We start from the raw sequence: 15,580 nt of genomic DNA, 5'->3' as shown, positions 1-15,580 counted from the left end.
ATTTTCAGGCAAGACTGAGGAGGAGAAGGAGAAAGGGAAAAATGAGTGAAGATATTGCAACGTTAGTCAATGATTTCATTACTTCAGTACTGAAGGAGGATATTTTAGAGGGGCCCTCAAATGAGGTTATCTAGGTTTCAATTAAAAGCAAAAATATGTCACTTTGCTAGGGGTGGCAAGGGGCAGAATACTACAACCTCCTAAAAGTCAACAGGAAGTAGAGGAACAAATGTAATGGTAGATATCAGGAAATCGATAAAATAGGGTTATCATACTCAAGGATTTCAATTTTCTAACTATTAAGTGAGATTGCTTTAGGTTTAAAGGCTTAAAGGAGGCGGAACTTTTCACGTATGTCCTGAAGAGCCTTTTGAAGCAGTATATAGGTAGAGCAATGGGGAAAAGGGTATCACTCTTTCTTATCCTGGGGAATGTAACTGCTCAAGTGGAGCAAATGTCAGTGGAGGAGCATTTTAGTGATAGTGGCCATAAATATATATTTTTAATAGATTATATAAAAGGATAAGTTTGACCGGCATGAACCTATTACGGTTATGTCTATATCTGCAAAGTGCAAAGCATTTAAAGGAGAATTAATAAGATTTCAAACCAAGATGTAACCTGTCAGGGTAAAAGTTAGGGGTAACAAGTATTGGGATCCTAGATGTTGAGGAATATAGGGGATCTGATAAAGAGGACATGCATATGAGAGCATGCATAACTGGACAAGTATTAAACCATTGGGCCCATTGAGTCTGTTCCGCCATTCCATCACAGATGATTTATTGTCCCTCCCAACCCGATTTTCCTGACCTCTCTCCATGACATTTCACATGCGGACAATGAAAAGGAACTATATGAGAGGAAAAGCCTGTCAAGTATAGAGTAACTGTAGGGAGGTGCTTAACCTGTAAATCAAGATGGTTAAGCGGGGGGGGGGGGGGCAAAGAAAATCATTGGCAGACAAGATTAAGGTAGGTCTTCAGGAGGGCTTAAATTACGGGCAAAAGAATAGCCAGAGAAAAAGTAGAGCCAATTAGGGACAACAGGTTTAATCTGCATGTCAAGACGGAAGGTATAGGCAAAGTCCAATATGAACATTTTTCAGTAGTATTCACAAAGAAAGCAAACTTTACATTTAGAGAATTCAGTGAAAAGGTAGGTGAAAGTCTAGTCCAGATCACCATGAATAAAGAAGTTTGAAGATGGTTAAATCCTAGAACAGTGTGGGATTTGTATCAGTCTGCTACAGGAGGCAAGGGAAGAGATTTCTGGGGTTCTGGCCTGGATTTTTAAGGTTTTCCTGGACATACGTGAGGTACCAGATGACAGGAGAACAGCAAATGTGGTTTGTCTTTCCCAAAAAAAAGGTAGGGAAAAGCTTGATAACTAAGACTAAATTCACCAGGAGGGAAGAGCAAAAAATTTTCAAAAACAAAGGAAATAATTAATAATCAATTGAAAAGAAAGATAGAGCCAACAGGGTTTGTTAAAGGCAGATCCTGCCTGAGAAAATTGAGTGAATTCTTTGAAGAGATAAGATGTATGGTGAGGTCAATGTAATAGATGTGATTTGTATGTGCTTTAGCAAGGTGTTTGAAAAGATCCTACATGGAAGACTGTTTTAAAAGGTTAGGGTTCATAGGAGCTCAAGCAGGTTAGCCAAAGGAGATAGGGAGTGATGGTGGAACATTCTTTTTGTGATCAAACTACCGTAACTAGTGGTGCTGGCATTGATATTTGAAGTGAATGACTTGGTGTTTGTAATGTGCAGAGATCCTTGATATTTCTAATATAAATGACTTGGATGAGGATGTGGGAGTCATAGAAAGGTAGAACCATAGAAAACCTTCAGCACAATACAGGCCCTTCAGCCCACAATGCTGTGCCGAACATGTACTTACTTTAGAAATTACCTAGGGTTACCTATAGCCTTCTATTTTCTTAAGCTCCATGTACCGATCCAGGAGTTTCTTAAAAGAGCCTATTGTATCCGTCTCCACCACCGTCGCCGGCAGCCCATTCCATGCACTCACCACTCTCTTCATAAAAACATACCCCTGACATCTCCTCTGCACCTACTTCCAAGCACCTTCAATCAGTGGCCTCTTGAGTTAGCCATTTCAGCTCTGGGAAAAAGCCTCTGACTATCCACATGATCAATGCCTCTCATCATCTTATACACCTCCATCAGGTCACCTCTTATCCTCCATCGCTCCAAAGAGAAAAGGCCGAGTTCACTCAATCTATTCTCATAAGGCATGCTTCCCAATCCAGTCAACATCCTTATAAATCTCCTCTGCACCTTTTCTAAAGCTTCCACATCCTTCCTGTAGTGAAGTGATCAGAACTGAGCACAGTACTCCAAGTGGGAACTGACCAGGATCCTATACAGCTGTAACATTACCTCTCGGCTCTTGAACTGATTTCCACGGTTGATGAAGGCCAATGCACCATATGCATTCTTAACCACAGGGCCAACCTGCGCAGCAGCTTTGAGTGTCCTATGGACTCGGACCCCAAGATCCCTCTGATCCTCCACACTGCCAAGAGTCTTACCATTAATACTATATTCTGCCATCATATTTGACCCGCCAAAATGAACAACCTCACACTTATCTGTGTTGAACTCCATCTGTCACTTCTCAGCCCAGTTTTGCATCCTATCAATGTCCTGCTGTAACCTCTGACAGCCCTCTATACCATCCACAACATCCCCAACCTTTGTGTCATCAGCAAGTTTACTAACCCATCCCTCCACTTCCTCATCCAGGTCATTTATAAAAATCACAAAGAGGAGGGGGTCCCAGAACATATCCCCGAGGCACACCACTGGTCAACAACCTTCATGCAGAATATGACCTGTCTACAACCACTCTTTGCCTTTTGTGGGCAAGCCAGTTCTGGATCCACAAAGCAACGTCCCCTTGGATCCCATGCCTCCTTACTTTCTCAATAAGCCTTGCATGGGGTACCTTATCAAATGCCTTGCTGAAATCTATATACACTACATCCACTGCTCTACCTTCATCAATGTGTTTAGTCATGTCCTCAAAAGTTTAATCAGGCTCGTAAGGGATGACCTTCCCTTGACAAAGCCATGCTGACTATTCCTGATCATATTATGCCTCTCCAAATGTTCATAAATCCTGATTCTCAGGATCTTCTCCATCAACTTACCAACCACTGAAATAAGCCTCACAGATCAGCATGATCAGCAAGTTTGCAAATGATGAAAAGATTGCAGAATTGATGATGGTGTTGATCATCAATTAGGCAATGTAAGCATTTAGTCTGGATGTGCACTTTCCCTGTTAAAGGCATGCATGCGAGGGGAGAAGGTAAGCGTATTAAGGGTAAGAAAATGGGAGCCTTTGTGTACTGAATATAGAGCTCAAAAAGAAGAAGCAAGCCCTTACAGTTATACTGTCACTTTTGGGAAGAGTGAAAGAGCGAAGAATGGGAATTTCGGTGAAGATGATGGTTGGGGGTGTTGTGGATATTGTGGAGGGCTATCAGAGGTTACAGTGGGACATTGATAGGATACAAAACTGGGCTGAGAAGTAGCAGATGGAGTTCAACCCACATAAGCGTGAGGCGGTTCATTTTGGAAGGTCGACCTTGATGGCAGAATATAGCATTAATGGGAAGACTCTTGGCAGTGTGGAGGATCAGAGGGATCTTGGGGTCCGAGTCCATAGGATGCTCAAAGCTGCTACGCAGGTTGACTGTGTGGTTAAGAAGGCATATGGTGCATTGGCTTTCATCAACCGTGTGATTGAGTTTAAGAGCCGAGAGGTAATGTTGCAGCTGTATAGGATCCTGATCAGACCCCACTTGGAGCATTGTGCTCAGTTCTAGTCGCCTCACTACAGGAAGGACGTGGAAACCATAGAAAGCGTGCAAAGGAGATTTACAAGAATCTTGCCTGGATTGGGGAGCATGCCTTATGAAAATAGCATGAGTGAACTCGGTTTTTCTCCTTGGAGTGACGGAGGATGAGAGGTGACCTGATAGACGTGTATAAGATGATGAGAGGTATTGATCATGTGGATAGTCAGGGGCTTTTTCCCAGAGGTGAAATGGTTAGCAAGAGAGGGCATAGTTTTAAGGTGCTTGGAAGTAGGTACAGTGGAGATGTCAGGGGTAAGTTTTTTACGCAGAGAATGGTGAGTGCATGAAATAGGTTGTCAGCGGTGGTGGTGGAGGCGGAAGCAATAGGGTCTTCTAAGAGACTCCTCGAGAGGTACATGCAGCTTAGAAAAATACAGGGCTATGGAGAAGCCTAGCTAGTTCTAAGGTAAGACATGTTTGGCACAGCTTTGTGGGCTGAAGGGCCAGTATTGTGCTATAGGTTTTCTATGTTTCTATGACTATGCTAATAAATGCACTTGACTTAGTTTTCTGCAGGAAGAAAAGGAGTGGATTTATGTAGCATATTCAGACTTCGACAAAATGTCCAGAGACAGTTGTAGAAATATGGCTGGATTATATTATTGATTTTGAACAAAAGTGCAGTCACATGTATAAATACAAAATGGAACTTCCTGACACAGTATTAGCTTTTAAATTGTTGGATACTGCATGTCTATACATAAAAGACAGACAGCTAGCATTAACTGCATGTACAGAACTTACATTTGTATCTGTGAAATCGCATTGAAGAAGAATTTTGGAGAAAAAGCTAGCAGGACGACAGTTGGAATTAGTTTGATTCAACAAACATACTTCACTGAGCAGAAATGAGAGTGCAGCAAGCGTAGGTCCCAGAGTGACCAGCCGAGGGTACCGTTACCTGGCACAAATCCACTAAGCAAGTATGGCAGGAGGTTCAAATGTATGGTTGGGCAAGAAACTGACAGCATAGAACTGAACAAGTTAGGCAAACTGAAGAGAATAACAAACCTGAAGATGTAGAAGAGTACCATAAAACATTGTTTGTGAAGGAATCACTTACTAATGCAGACATCCAATGCAGTGATCTTGGTGATAGAATTTCTAGGAACTGCTGGTTATTGATACAGCACGCATGTGCAGTGTGTGGAGAAAAAAGGCTTGAAAGATGTGTAAGCGAACTAAACCAGAATGAAGTGCAGGAACTGGTGTACACAGATACACACAGTAACGAAGCATTCGAAGTTGGAGATAGAAGGATTGTATATTCTACTAAAAGTGAAAATTCCCGCAATAATAAGGCATACAAATCGTTACATTGAAACGGAGGTGGTACCAGTGAACATTCCACTACTCTTAAGCAAAACTTCCCTAAAGATGGCAGGAACAGTACAGGATATGGAGAAGGACCAAGCAATGGTACTGCAACAGCTGGTCTCTCTTGAACTCACCTGTTCTGGATGTTACTGTATGGACGTTCTAGATAAAGACTGTTGTGTCTGTGCAACTACATATCGATTAAATTGCATATGGGAGATGGCTTAAACTGGTGTATTCACGTTGCAGCGAGAGAGAGAGACAACAATGTGCATGTGTAGACAACAGATCACATGTAGTGCTAAGGGAAATCATTGTTCTAAAATAAATAGATCCATACATTACACTTCCTCCCCCTTTAGGTTAATGTAATATTAAATAGTACATCTACAGAACATTCAATTTGCCTTTCACAAACCATATTCAAATAAACAGTCCATAACTAACCTCACTCTCCTAAAGTTTCAGTCTTTTGGATGGCGCTGTTTTCCTTTCAGGATAGCACCTCTGAAGCTATGGAGTGGCATCAGAGTTGGTAGCTGGACCACTCACAATGCACTGGAGGAACTCCGCAGGTCAGTCAGCATCAGTTGAAAAGATTAGTCAACGTTTCGGGCCGAAACCCTTCGTCAGGACTGAAGGAAGAACTTTGGGGAGGGTTTGAAGAATGCTGGTAGTTGAAAAAAAACAGTAATTTCAAAGACAAAGGGGTGGGGGAGGGGAAGCAGGGAGGTGATTGGCAGGAGAACAATGCGCAGTAGTAGAAAGGGGCGGAACTATGAGGAAGGTGATGTGAAATAGGGATAGAGGAAGGGAGGGGGAGGGAATTACCGGAAGTTGGAGAATTTTATGTTCATACCAAGGGGCTGGAGACTACCTAGACGCTATATGAGGTGTTGCTCCTCCAACTTGAGTTTAGCTTCATCATGGCAGTAGAGGAGGCCACGTATGGACATATCTGAATGGGAATGGGAAGCAGACTTGAAGCCCACTGACTCTCATAACTACCTCGACTATACCTCTTCCCACCCCGCCACATGCAAAAATGCCATTCTGTATTCCCAGTTCCTCCGTCTCTGCCACATCTGCTCCCAGGATGAGGCTTTCCGTTCCAGGACATCTCAAATGTCCTCTTTCTTTAAGGATCGTGGTTTCCCTTCTACTGTGATCAATGATGCCCTCACCCGCATCTCCTCCATTTCCCGCACTTTGGCCCTCACCCCATCTTCCCGCCACCACAACAGGGACAGAGTTCCCCTTTTCCTCACCTACCACCCCACCAGCCTCCGGATCCAGCACATTATCCTCCGCAACTTCCGCCACCTTCAACAGGACCCCACCACTAAGCACATCTTTCCCTCTCCACCCCCCTCTGCTTTCCACAGGGATCGATCCCTCCGTGACTCACTTATCCGCACATCCATCCCCACGGATCTCCCACCCGGCACTTATCCCTGTAAACGTAAGTGCTACACCTGTCCCTACACCTCCTCTCTTGCCACCATTCAGGGCCCCAAACAGTCATTCCATGTGAGGCAACACTTCACTTGCAAACCTGTTGGGGTCATCTATTGCATCCGGTGCTCCCGGTGCGGCCTCCTCTACATCAGTGAAACCCGACTCAGATTGGCGGACCGCTTCGTTGAGCACCTCCACTCCGTCCACCACAACAGACAGGATCTCCCGGTAGCCATACACTTCAACTCTGCTTCCTATTCCCATTCAGATATGTCCATACATGGCCTCCTCTACTGCCACGATGAGGCTAAACTCAAGTTGGAGGAGCAACACCTCATATAGCGTCTAGGTAGTCTCCAGCCCCTTGGTATGAACATAAAATTCTCCAACTTCCGGTAATTCCCTCCCCCTCCCTTCCTCTATCCCTATTTCACATCACCTTCCTCATAGTTCCGCCCCTTTCTACTACTGCGCATTGTTCTCCTGCCAATCACCTCCCTGCTTCCCCTCCCCCACCCCTTTGTCTTTCAAATTGCTGTTGTTTTGAACTACCAGCATTCTTCAAACCCTCCCCAAAGTTCTTCCTTCAGTCCTGACGAAGGGTTTCGGCCCGAAACGTTGACTAATCTTTTCAACTGATGCTGACTGACCTGCTGAGTTCCTCCAGTGCATTGTGAGTGTTCCTTTGACAACAGCATCTGAAGATTATTTTGTGTTTAAGATTTGGTAGGTGTCTTGAATAAGACAACATCTTTAGTTGCCAGTGTCATATCACTGTCAGTAACATGATCATCTCAGAGAGGTAAGTTCGGTGATTGTAATGTGTCTATCTTGTTGGATACTATCAATTCAGGTATGTTCTTTGGTTCAGTATCCAATATCTGGTCCACATGATGTCTCCATGTGTGATCTCCAAAATCCACTGTGTACATCGGTGGTCCAGTTCTTGTAGCTATCCTACTGGGTATCCACTTGTCTTCTCAGAAATCATGTGCAAGGACATCCTGTCCAGCCTTTACATTCTTGAAAAACTCACATTTCTCTCTCTTTGCACGCAGGCTATACTTACTCAGCCTGGTAAGCACTTTACCAAGGCTCTGGCGGTGCACTTCATCATCCTTGCTGGTCACAATGATGCCATCAATGTGACTTTGTGTTCATGGGATGTCTTGGAGCGCTTGGTCATTGCTCTTTGCCAAATTGCTGGAGACGATGTGAAACCAAAGACAAGATGATTATAATGGAACAGTCCCTTGTGAGTACGGATCTTCATGCTTGACACCTCAATCTCCATTTGCAGATAGGCTTGTGACAAGTCAATCTTTGAAAAACATTCTCTGCCTGCCAAAGAAGCAAAATGTCTTCTATTCATGGCAGGGGATACTGCACAGTAAGCAGCATTGGGTTGGTGCTCACTTTGAATTCCCCACATATGCGAATGGCTCTGGCCTTCCCTTTCTTGATCATTGGGACAACGGGCATGGCCCAATTCCTCCACTCAACCTTGGAGAGAGAATTTCTGAAGTCCAGCATCCACGTTAGGACATAGTGCGTAAGGTATTGGACGCACTTTATGGAATTTTGGTGTTGCTGCTTCATTCAGTTCAACTCTGGCCTTCGTGCCTTTGAGTTTACCAATACCCTTCTCAAACACCTTCTCATTAGCATTAAGTAGCTGTGACAGCCTTTGGTTAGTCCTACCATTTGGGCTGCAGTTGCCTGGTGATGCCCATTCGAGACCTTTGACTAAATGCCAGTCTAGTTGTATTTTTCTCAACCATTCACATCCAAAAACTACTGGACCTCCACTTTTCAATAAATAAAGTTCTCACTGCAGTGTTTGGCCTCCATACATCACATTCACTTTCAGTCTGTCTTTGGGAGACACTTTTTTTTTCCGCCGGTGTAAGTCTTTAGCGTCACTGAGGTCTTCTTTAATAATATCTTAGAAAGCAGTCTGTTGTAGTCAGTGTCTGATATTATAGACAAAGCTGACCCTGTAACCAGCTCCATTTTCAGTTTTGCACCAGACACATCTATTGCAACCCAGATGATTTTGTGATCTGCTTCAGTAATACTATGCAGTTCTTGCCACAACAGTTCATGCTTGCCATACACTGTGTTGTCTGTTTCGCATTCGGTCACTTTGTGCATTTGCTTAGTGTTGTGTGTGAAGCTTTTTCACTCAGTGTGTTTTTTCCCTTTGGTTGTGCTTTTTGTCTGACTTGCCTATTCTCTCTATGTGACCTAGTCTGTGGCACTTCCTGCAGACTTTTTCTTTGAACCAGCAGTTAATTGCATCATGGGACGATTTGCCACATGCATAACATCTTTGGCATTTTGCACCATTCAGGACAATTTTGTGTATTTCACATTCTAAACCTTTCTGTAGTTCTGCTGCATCTTGGCTGCAGTCTCCAATGATATTGAAATGGACAATGTCCATTCTAAGGTTAGGTCTTTTTCTGACAGTATCCTATTCTGTTTGCTTCAACTATGCATGCCACATACAAGTCTGACCCTTAGTGCACCAGGAAGTCCACCTCTAAAGTCACAGTACTGGGAAAGTTTGTGCAGTTCTGCAATGTACTCAGAAATGCATTCAGCCTTTGACAGGTTCCTTTTGTAAAATCTAAATCTCTCAGCTATTACCAGCAGATTAGGGACCCAATGATTTTGTAAAATTGTAGCAATTTTGTTGATCATCTTGCTGGCTGGTTTTTCAGGAGTTACTAGGTTGCATAAGAGACTGTGTCCTAGCACCCAGTGTGCTAAGAAGTGTGGGGGCTTTCTTTTGCTCATCCAGGTTGTTCACATTACAATACAGTTCAACTCTAACAGTATATGACTCTCCGCCTTCAGTAGTACGGTCAAATTTATCAACTTTCTCGACTAAAGCTATTGCTAGGTTATTTTCACTTTAACTTTGCTAATTGTGCATCTTTCACTGTGCACTATGCAGTTACTCACATGTGCCTTTTTTAGCATCTGTGATGGCCTACTCCGGACTATTTAACTCTTTCCTCTCACTGTTTTGTTGCATAACTGTTGGTGCCGTTGCAGCTATTCTCTGACATTCAGGTCTGTACTTGTTTCCAATTTGTTGTGTATCAATTAAATAAAGGCCTTCATGCAGGAGATGGTTTAAACTGGTGTATTCACATTGCAGCAAGAGAGGGAGAGTGAACAACGTACCATCGCAGGCGACAGATCAATATGCATGCATAGACAACAGATCACATGTAGTGCTAAGGAGAGTCATTGCTCTAATAGGAATAGATCTATACATTACAAAGACATTACTGAGAATCAATGTGAGAATGAAGTACTAACTGTCACAAAGAACATAACCCCGATGAGAAATGCAAAGTGTTGCTGAAGCTTCACAAGCAGATTGGACATGCTTCGACTGATAGACTCAGAAACTGCTCAGGAGTTCAGAAAACAAAGATGCAGACTATTTTTTCCATTGTAAAGCAGCTAGTTGACAGCTGTCAGGCATGTCAAACGTTTGGAATGTCCAAACCCAAGACTGAGGTTGGTCTGCCACTAGTATCTGAATACAGTGAAATAGTAGTCGTAGGCCTACATGAACTGGAGCAAGGAGTGTGGTATCTCCACATCACTGATGAGTTCACACGTTGTTGTGCCAATAGCATTGTAATTACAAAGAGAGCCTTAGAAATAGTAAAAAACTTCATGGTGCACACGGCCCACTTCAGAAAGGCTTCAGCAATAATGAGTAGTAAATTTAATAATGATGAAGATAGAATATAGAGGTTTACAACACATTACAGGCCCTTTGGCCCCACCATATTACCTACTCTAAGAGCCTGCCTAGAATTTCCCTAGTTCATAGCCCCCTATAGCATGTACCTATCTAAGGAGCTCATAAAAGACCCAATTGTATCTGCTTCCACCACCGCTGCCAGCATTGCATTCTACATGCCCATCATTCAGATTTCATTCTGTTTTGAGTTCAGAGATATGGCAGAGAACATTAACATTGAAACAAAAACAACAGTGGCATACAATTCTTGGAGCAATGGACTTCTGGTGCGACAAAATCAAATGCTTAATGAAATAATGCTGAAAGTAAAGAAAAGCAATGGCTGTGATTGTAACCGAGCCCTGGACTGGGCCCTTATGCCAAAGAATACCATGCACAATGTACATGGTTATAGCCGGTATCGACTTGTGTTCAGCCAGAATCCAAACCTTCCCTTCTGCACTGATTGACAGACCACCTACATACTTCCGCTTTGCGTGCATCAAGGAAGGCTTTCATTGAAGCAGAGCGTTCCGAGAGAATTCGAAGAAAACTGACGGCATAACTCCATCCCACAGATGAGATATATGAGACAGGGAACAAACTGTATTATAAAAGAGCAGACTGTCCAGAATGGAAAGGTCCTGGAGTTGTCATTGGTCAGGATGGAGTTGTGGCTTTTGTGAGACATGGAGGAATATGTGTGAGAGTGCATCATTCCAGACTATGTAAAGCACAAACTGAAGATGATCAGAACTCCATGGAGAATGACACAAAGCAAATGAAAAGCACTTACCTGGTAGTGTCACATAGCACAGACAGTGCTGAGGAGAGTGCAGATGAGGACCCAGCAACATTGCTCAACAGTGACACTGGCAGTCCTGAAGAGAGTGCAGCTGGGGACTCAACAGACCTGCTTGAACAGAAATCATCACAAGTGCAAGAACAACATGAAAGTTTTGGTCTTAAAACAGGACAAACTGTAAGATTTGTAGATCAAAACACTGTTACCTCATACAAAGCTGAAGTCTTAGGATGAACAGGCAAAGCCACTGAGAGAAACAAAGCAACACAAACAAAATGCTGGAAGAACTCAACAGACCAGGCAACATCTATGGATAAATGTACAGTCCAAGTTTCGGGCTGACACCCTTTGGCAGGACTGTTCAGGAGAAACATAAATTGATACAACTTGAACTGACTAGAACCAGGCATGGTCACAGGTACTGCAGGGTCAGACAACATTTCACGTGTAGACAGACTTCATATTGAACCAAGTATAGATCAAGCTGGACCATCTGAGAATTGTCAAGATGAATATGTTCTAGTAACTAAGAAGGTGTCACCTGAATCTGCAAAACAGGATGAAATCAGTAGTTGGAAAAATAATGGAGTGTTTGAGGAAGTCAGAGACATTGGCCAAAAGATAGTATCTACAAGATGGGTGGGCATTCTGAAAGTACCACCAACAGGAATTACACCAAAAGCACACCTGGTGGCTAGAGATTTGAGGAAGTGAACATTAAAGAACTCCAAAAACGTTCACCAACGTGTGCATTAAAGTCTCTCCAAGTACTTCTCTCAGTAATATATCAAAAGCATTGGCAACCCCATTGCATTGGACATAGTATCCACATTGTTACAGGGATTGGAGCTGTCATGTGACATTTACATTCAATCCCCGCCTAAAGCCAGATGTGAAGGAACACTGTGGAAACACAAAAAGTGTCTGTATGGTCTAGCAGATGCATTAATATAATGGTATAAAAAGGTTAAGGAAATAATATTCAAAACAGGTGGAAGGGAAAGGGACTGGGGGTGAGAAAATGGTAGCCGTTGAGTATTGAATGTGAATGGAGAAAGAAAATTTGTTAAAATGAAAGAAAATTTTGTCTTTGTTGTTTAAGCATTAACAGATACAGTAGATGTGGAAGGCATCTTTAGGCTGCAGGAAGGATATTGATGTGTGGGGGAAGTGGGATGAAAAATGTCAGATGGAGTTTAATCCAGATAAATCCAATACAAGGCAATAAGATTTTGGAGTTAATAATGAGGCTAGGGCAGAAGCAATGGAATATTGAGAAACAGAGAGATTTTGGAATATAGGTACAGCCTTATACAAGTAAACAAGTGGCATCACAGGTGAATAATGGATTTGAACACAGAAGGATGGAAGCTATGCTCCATACTTTATAAAACCTCGGCCAGATCTCAGCTGGGGTACTGCATGCAGTTCTGGTCAACATGTTATAGATGGGATGTGTTTGCACTGAATATGTGCAGAGGATGTGGCCTGGGATAGAATGGTTAAGAGGAGAAATTGGAAAAGCTAGGTCTATTCTCCATGGAACAGAGGTAGTTGAGGGGGGAAGAAATTAAAGAACATAAGATTATGATGGGTATAGACAGAGTAAACTGCAGGAAACTTTCTTATATCAGGAGGTAGATAAAACTAGAGAGTAAGGGAGAAGAAATGTTCTCAAATTCCATCTATAAATTCTCATATGATACAACTTTTGTTGGAAGAATCTCAGATGGTGCTGAGGAGGACTAAAATAGATCGGTTGGTTGAGTGGTGTTGCAACAATACCTTTGCTCTCAATGTCAGTAAAACTTAGAAATTAATTCTGGATTTCAGGAAGTGGAAGTTCAGAAAGCACACACCAGTCCTTTTAGAGGGATCAGCAGTGAGAAGGGTGAACAACTTCAAGTTCCTGGTGTCATTGTCCCAGAGGATCTATCCTGGGCTGAACATTACTACAATCAATGAAAAGGCAGCTATATTTCATTAGGAGTTTGAGGAGGTATGTCATCAAAGATTCCAGCATATTTCTAAGATGTGCTATTGCATCACCATCTCGGAGGAAGGCTCCAATACACAGGAGCAAAAGAAGCTGCAGAGGGTTATAAACTCAGCCAGTTCCATCACGGGAACTTGCCACCGTACCTTTGAGGACATCTTCAAAAGGCAATGCTCATGATGATGGCATCCCATCATTAAAGACCCTCACTGTTCAGGATATGACCTCGTCTCTTAAATATCATCAGGGTGGAGGCTTGCTGTTGTTGTTCAGTTGTTCAGTCGAGCCCAACTCTTCGTGTCCTCATGGACCGTAGGGTCCATAGGGTTTTCATGGCAAGGTAGTGAAGTAGGTCACCAGGCCTTTCTTCCACACAGATACTGCTGCTGCCCAGTTTGGGACCCGTCTGGGTTTGAATTCAGGACCATATGCCTTGAAATCCAGTGCTGATGCTCTACACCACCACCTGGCCCCAGGGAGGAGGTACAGGAGCCTAAAGACATGCGCTCAATATTTCAGGAGCAGCTTCAACCCCTCCACTTTTAGATTTCTGAATGGTCCATAAACCCATGAAAACTTCCTCACTAGTTCACTCTCTTTTTGCACAATGTATTTATATCTATTATTTCTTATTATAGCAGAGTATTTTTGATGCATTGTCCTGTACTGCTGCCACGAAAGAATTTCATGACGTAGGTCAATGACAATAAAACTGATTCTGATTTAGAGGGCATGTGAAGGGTCAGTCTTCACTCAGAGGATGATGTGCCTGAAAATGTGGTTGAAGCAGTGTTGCTGACAACATTAAGTAGTGTCTAGATAATCACTTGTATCATTAAGGTATGGAAGCCTATGGGCTATTTGCTGAGAGATGGGATTAGTATGGAAGGGTAACCATTGGCCATGGTGGATTAGTCGGCCAGTTTCTATGCTGCACAATTCTATAGCTCTAATATTATAATTATCAGTGTAGACCAGCGAGATGTGACACAACACATAACTCAGGTTGGACTACTACTTCTGAGAAAATCTATCCTCCAAACTTAATTTCATTCTTTGACAATTTGTCTTCCTAGTTTAGCTGGTAGTTAAATGGTTAATTTTTTTGTGATTGCATCAATATCAATGTATATGCAAAGACTTAAGATAAAATAATATTGTACTGTTTTGGATTATTGTAATTTTGTTGACACTGTAAACATTCAGTTCATATCAGAAGGGAGATTTAATAGTACCTTTCAAACATCAGTTAAATAAAATCTATAAAGGAAAGAAAAATGCCTAGCTGAAAATAATGTATTATCACCATCTTCAAGTCATTCTTCTTAAGAGTTTGCAGATTTCGATGTGCCAAATAGTTTAATTCTGAGTTGTACAAATTACCTTTTCTTGTGAGGAGTAAAGAAATTAACAAGACATATACCTTTGGTGTACAACTATGAAGCTTGTATTTACAAATCATTATGGAAAGTACAAGGTTCATGAAACCCACTTTTATTGGTTGTCTCTTCGTTAACCCCTCGATAATAGCCACTGGACTCCGCGACGAGAAACCCACCCTTCTCAGGCTTCGTACACCTAGGGTGTGTACATCTCTGGTCCAGCCAAATCTCTGAGCTCTGAATGTCTTGCCCACCCAAACCCCGGTTTGTATGATTGCTGTGTGATTTACTGCCCCCTGCAATCGCCCTTCGGCAATAAATAGCAGATCATACACTGCATTCAATTATAAGGAAATATATTTAAGAATGTTAATTTAAGCAAACAGTTATTAGAGAAAAGAAAGAAAAAAAAAGCAAAAAGGGTCCATTATTCTTAAACAGTCAAATATGCACTCAAGTTGGAGCTCACCTTGAACTCGTCTGTCACTCATGCACTGAACCCTTGGTCCGTGTGAAAGCACACACAACCTTCTGAACATCAGTCGAAATTCACCTTGAACAAATTGGTCCTTCCTTCTTGCAGCTATTCCCCTGCACAAAGCACCTTGTGCTATAGAGACAGCCTCCTCCTGTCTTCTCCCAGCTCCCGTAAAAATAAACCTCCCTACACCAGTGTTCTCCAGAACCCTCTCCCAATTACACCGTACTGATTGGTAGACACCACATTCCCAAGTTAATCAACAAAGCCTCGTCTTATCTCAGCTCAAACCCAAACAGGCTGAAAGCAGAACAGACTGCTAAAATAAAATTACGACAGCATAGCAGTGAAAATCTTAACCAGGGCGTTACATCCATAACAGCACTTGGGAAAGGATTACTGCTGTATGTACTGGCTATTAGGATCTAGGACACTTTTAGCAGGCAGTGATGTGTGTAAAAGTCTAGTTGTTCTGAAATTG

The 15,580-nt window shown here is 42.5% G+C and overlaps 1 long non-coding RNA gene across 2 annotated transcripts in view; it reads right to left on the bottom strand.

Moving 5' to 3' along the window:
- The window catches only part of LOC134356321 (uncharacterized), a 77,270-nt gene extending 62,018 nt beyond the window's left edge, over nucleotides 1–15,252 (bottom strand). For both annotated transcript variants that reach the window (XR_010020342.1, XR_010020339.1), the window contains exon 1: nucleotides 15,091–15,252. This is a non-coding gene — a long non-coding RNA (uncharacterized LOC134356321). The remainder of the gene's footprint in view (nucleotides 1–15,090) is intronic.
- Between the last annotated feature and the right edge of the window lie 328 nt (nucleotides 15,253–15,580).

The sequence above is a fragment of the Mobula hypostoma genome, chromosome 1 (genome assembly GCF_963921235.1).
Source record: "Mobula hypostoma chromosome 1, sMobHyp1.1, whole genome shotgun sequence".
NCBI classification, from domain to species: domain Eukaryota; kingdom Metazoa; phylum Chordata; class Chondrichthyes; order Myliobatiformes; family Myliobatidae; genus Mobula; species Mobula hypostoma.
This window is presented reverse-complemented; position numbering and strand designations above follow the sequence as displayed.